A 6,000-nucleotide genomic window follows, 5' to 3' on the forward strand; every position below is an offset into this window, starting at 1 on the left:
TCTGGTTCTGAGAGCCTGGATTTGTATTCTGAACAGTCTAAACATGTTTTAAAAAGAAACGTATGACAAAAGTGGCACCTGCTCAGTAAAACCACCAACAGGGTGAAAAATATCAAAATATTGTAGCAGAGACGGGCTACAACTTCTGGATCATCTTTATATAAATCGTTTTATTGATTATCTTCTTATGAAAGATAACTTTGACGTACACCAGCGACCAGGCGCGTTGCAAGATTTTCAAAAGTGTGGGGGATGTTGTCTGTGCCTAAAATAAGTTCATGTTATTCATCTTGTTAGTTTAATTTCCATAATAGCGGAGCAGGTGCGAATTTTAGACGCGTCATGCATGTCTCCATTTTAAACATGTTTAAACTGTTCAGAATACAAATCCAGGCTCTGTCTAGTTAGATTGGTGTAACTAAAGTTTGTACTGAATGAAACTTTACATTAAACCATGTTGAAAAGAAAAGGATCCGATTAAATCATTTCCCCTCCTTTACAGTCACGAAGTGCAGTGCGCATGGCTCTGGGGTTAACCAAGTTTAGTTGTTTCTCTTTGCAACAATCTTCACAGGAAGGCAAAACAGTTAAATGGCAGGTTACAGATATTTATATTAGACTTTTATTTTGATGGATAAACTCAAGGATGCTGGCTGTTTTGAAAGAATTACCCCGACGCACACTGATGCGCATGGATGAGCTTGGAAAAATGTTATTTTTATGAAATTATTCATCTTTGGCTGAACAGCGCTTTTTCCCCGTCTCTAATATGGAGACGCATGACGCATCCAGTCTGAGGCAGAATAGCAGCTCAGAGAGCACCTGTAGAGACATTTGATCATGCACAAAGTTTATGTGGAGCAGAAGCGGTCGGGCCACGGCAGGTGAAATGTTCCTAGCCTACATGAAGTGAAACTGTTTAATTGTAACATTAATATGTTACTGGACACGCTGGTCTGGTTGGTTAGACCAGTGTTTGAAGTGGAAAACACACACACACACACACACACACACACACGCACACACGCACGCACACACACACACACACACACACACACACACACACACACACCAATTAAAATAATGCTGATAGCGTGGATAGAAGACAGGTGATGGTTTACGTATTTAAATGATGATCAGGCTGCTGTAAAATGTAATCTCCATCCACATCCAGACACAATTATCCTCTATTCTTTCTCTAGTTGCTCTGCTCTTGTCTGGGCTGACGTAGCTGATGGTGCGCGCGGCGCGCCTAACTAGCGGCTGATGCACATTTTACGCATTTGGAGAGATGGGCTGGATGCTTTGCTTTTACTGGAAGATGGTCCACTTAACGCACGGGTGTAGACTACATATTAATGACAAATGAATGAAAATTAAATTGGGAGTTTTTACTTCATATTTTAGAAATTAAAATGATGGGGGAAAACATTTATGACATCTTTTTAAACGAAATTTTCTAGCGCGACCTGCCTGCTTCACTTAAGTCACTGCTTATTAAGGTCCGTCCAGAATGACCGTGGCCCACCCAAAAATGAAAACCTGGCGCCGCGCCTGTTATAAACCTCTGCAAATGGTTGTTCTTCACTTTATCAAACTCAGACTTTGTACAGCTAATGTCAAGATGTAAAATTATGAATTCAGTCGAGCTCTTCCGTCCCTCCCTCTCCTGCTCTCCTGGAAACCCGACATCGGCTGTCAGAAGTGGGAGGTGAAGAAGGAGATGAGGCAAACAGAGTGAGTGTGCGACATAAAGAAACCAGACTGGTGTGGAGGTGAGCAAACAGCTGGAAAAATGTGGGTGTTGAATCCCGCACGGGTGCGACGCCCATGCGAGCGACCGGTACCGGCTGCTGTCATCTGTTGTGAGCAGCTCTCTGCTGTCTGAGGGTAGGCCCCGCCCACAACTCTGTGGCTACTGCAGTGTTTTCTTTACTGTGGGAAACGGGTAATAATGGCTCTTTGATGGGAACAGGTTGCCAACCCCTGGTATAAGATCTGAGCTGGTAAAACAAAAATCCTCATCAGCAGGCTTTTTTGAAAGTGGGGGGGGGGACACAGCTGCCAAACACAAATTTGGCCGGGGACATGTCCCCGGCGTCCCCGGTTAAAATGACGCCTATGCTAGCCATGCTACATAGCCTCAGCAGGTCTACCATTGGCCTGAACAATTTTAGGTCTGGCCAATCACAGTGCTCTTTGTCTGTAGAGAGACGTTGGGCGAGCTTAGCATCGGAGCTGCGATAAAGAAAAACTACAAAAATGGCGTCGGCTCAGGAACTGTGCTTGTGTGAAATGGCTTTGCCATCAACTTTGGATAATTTAGACTTGTGCAGAAACTTTTTGGAGCTCCACGCCCAGATCCACACTGCTCTGATTGGACTCAACGATTTTTGGTCTTTGCGGAAACCTTGCATTCGATGTGAACGAGGCTTAAGGGCCGTGATATACTTGCTGTCTAACGATGCGAACGCATGTTTTAAATCGCTGCATTACGTGCGTTTGTTTGTTTGTGTGCGTCCCCCGAAAGTAACGCGATGCATTTGAACACTGCAATGTACAAGTAACCAGTAGGTGAAGTTGACAAAACGAGTGAGACACGCTCACCATGGTGATACCGCTGCTGACGTTTGTTTTGGTTGTACCCACAAACCCGTCTCTCTTTCTGGCCTAAGTTATCTAGTGCGCCCCTGGTGGCACACTCCAGTACTACATGCAGTGCCGTGCCACGTAGCAGAAAGTCTGTGAACAAAGACGCAGCCTGATGTCTGCACCAACACGAGGCTAAGCAGCAAGCATATTCCAGTCCCAAGAGTTCCATTGTCACCAGAGGGATGGATGCCCATCTGTGTCTCACTCAGTGCTGGGAACGTTACTTTTAAAAAGTAATTAGTTATAGTTACTGATTACTTTGTCAAAAAAGTAACTCAGTTACTAACTTAGTTACAAGATTATAAAAGTAACTAATTACCAAGAAAAATAACTACTTAGTTACTTTTTTCATTAAAGCATGCAAGAATTACTACAATAGTAAAATATAAATGACTAATGACTGGAACATAATAAAATGTATGTCCAAATGTTTTTTTATAAACCTGAATAATTTAAATAAATAAGCACTTAACAGGAGGAACTACTAACAGGAACATTACACTTATCTAGACTATTAAAAGGTCACTGTGTGATATTTAACAAGACCCCAATCAGTTAAAATTTAAAATTGCAAATAGAAACACCTGTAAAGGTTCCCGAGCCTTTAAATGGTATCTCGGTCTAGTTAAATTACAGAAATAAATGTAATTTTGCACAGTATTCTAATTTTTCCAGCTTCACATATTTGTGTGTTTTTAGCAGCATTTCTGTTGCTGGTAATCTAGTAACGGTTAAATAAATAAATAAATAAAATCCTTTAAAATGACACTAGAAGAGGCACAAGCCTGATGGAGGACTTACATTTACTAACTTGGGTCAGACCCAACCACAGAAGAGCTGAAGCTGGGTGGTGAACACACACAGGTAGTTCTAATAACACCTGAGCTTCATGATGTCTGAGACTGATGCATCAGTGTTACAGCAGGACTAAAGACATGATCAGAAACAGGTTACAGCTGGATCATCTAGGAAGGTAGAAGATCAGGACGTCTGAGCGGTGGACAGGTGAGCGGACCTTCGGGACATCCCGCTGTCACTCTAAGAAGGGCACGGCTGCAGACCCGCAGATTCGCTGCTGCAGATTCCCACCTGCAGCAGCGAATCTGCGGGGGGTCTGCAGCCGTAGATATTCATCACGTCTTCCTCGTTCTTCACGGCCGTGATGCACTTGGATGAAAACATCTGCCTCTTTAGCTCCTGATCAGCTGATGACAGCTTCAACACACCGCGCTGCTTAACGCACGCATTTCCTTATCAGTAACAGAAACAACGTTTTGTTAAAAGAAGACGGTAATTAATTAGTTTGCTTGTTACTGAAAGAAATATGTTTTATTAACGCGGTTATTTTAAACAGCGTTATTACCATTACTTGCTGTGTCTAAACTACAGCATGCAGAGACTGAGACAGTGAGAACACTGAGGGTCTCCGCCCACCCGGCCAATCATCATCGTGTTTGTAAGTGCGTTACCGACACCTCTCTCTCCCTGGCGGCAGCTGAAGTGTGGCGGTCAGAAAGCCTCACACTGCTGCTCAACGTTCGACAAGCACATAGTAACGCACAACCTTCCGTCCCCAGTAACGGTAACGGCGTTGCAACGGTGGGAAAAGTAATTAATTAGATTATTCCGTTACCTATAAAAGAACGCCGTTAGAAACGCTGTTATACTTAAACGGCGTTACTCCCAACACTGGTCTCACTTCATATATAAAAGAAATACAGTGTGCTTATGTGAAGGATTTTCAGATGTGTGTCACTTGGTGGTCTTTTTGTAAACTAGTGACAAACTGTGTGGCAAAAATGTGTCGCTGATAAGTCCTGAATTTCACAAGCATTTGAGCGACTGCAGCCAAAAGTTTGTTCCTGATTATTCTCCAGCACAGCAGGGAGATGCTGCTCATGGTTGCTGTGGATCCGTTTCTTACATGGAGCTTAACATCTGTGTGTTTCTGAGTAGATGCCAGCCATTCAAGGGGGTTTAGGAGCATCTTCTAAGCAAGCCAGGTTCATTTTGGCGAGTGCTAATGCAGGTCTGAACATCACTGGCTACAAACTTTCAAAATAATTTAAGATGTTTGGAAAACACACACGGGTTATAACTCAAGTCAGTCTTACAGACATGCACTAATGATTTAGTGATAGTAACCAAGAGTCAAGTGCTAACAGATTGCTTAAAATTTAGTGGCATTGCATGTCAGTGTGCATGACCTAATTTTCAACATTTACAACTGATTTAGCTCCTTTACAACACGAGCTAACATCACCATGCTAATAAATGCATCGTGTGAGCTTGGTTGGTGTTCCATGCATCCATTTTTTGTTGTTGGTCCAGGACTGGGTTGTGGGGTCAACAAAAACTTCCTTCTGTCCAGATACCTAACCAGGCCAGATGTGGGATCTAATCTCTCCAGTGGGTCCTGGGTCTGCCCGTAGTCTCTTGGTGGGTCAGGCTTGAAACCCCTCTCCTCTAAGAAATGCCAGAGCTTTGTGCCAAGTGCTGAAACTCATTTTAAAACTGCTCTGCGTAGTTTGCAGAGTGCACCATGTGACTGTTAGACAAGGAACTCATTACATAATCAGGTAAATTTGAATCAGAATCAAAAGGGTTTTATTGCCATATGTGCGAGAATCACAACATTAGGTGGTACCCATCGACATACATATATGGACAATGGGTTTCCATAGGCTCCAATAATAAGTTTTTGTACTAAAATGGGAGGTGGCCACCACCGCCATTTTGACCGTGTCACAGGTTCCGTCAAGCTCAGACAATTCCATAAAAGGGAAGAGAGGTGGAGCTGAGGGTGGGGCTGTAAGGCTGGGATCAACTGACGACACCCGGTCGAACTAGCTACAAGCTAACCTGAAGCTAACCCAAAGCTAACGCTGAGGTGGGAGCTAAGATAATGGAGGTAGCAACCTAGCTACAACCGGAGTTAACTGTGCACAACACCAGAGCTTCTGAGTCAGAGATACGCCGGGCTGACCGCTGGGTAAAACCGGGTGGAACACAGAGGTCTCCAAGACCTCCACAAGCCGGCAGCCGCACAGCAGACAAGCGCCGCTGCGATCTGAGATGCGCAGCGCTGCCGCTGGGGAGAACCGGGTGGAAAGGTTTCCATCCCAGAGCTCCACAAGCCGGCAGCCCCGCGCAGCAGACAGAAGCCGCGATCAGACAGAGATGCACCGAGCTGCGGGGAGGGGAGAATGGGTGGAAAACATCGGTCTCCCGAGAGCTCCACAAGCCGATAGTGGGAACCCAGCTCCACCAACATGTTATATTTGAACCCATTTTCTAAAGAGCAGCATTATGTTAAATGCACTAGGTTTTACCCTATTACATTTAAAT

The sequence above is a fragment of the Nothobranchius furzeri genome, chromosome 4, assembly GCF_043380555.1.
Source record: "Nothobranchius furzeri strain GRZ-AD chromosome 4, NfurGRZ-RIMD1, whole genome shotgun sequence".
Classification (NCBI taxonomy): domain Eukaryota; kingdom Metazoa; phylum Chordata; class Actinopteri; order Cyprinodontiformes; family Nothobranchiidae; genus Nothobranchius; species Nothobranchius furzeri.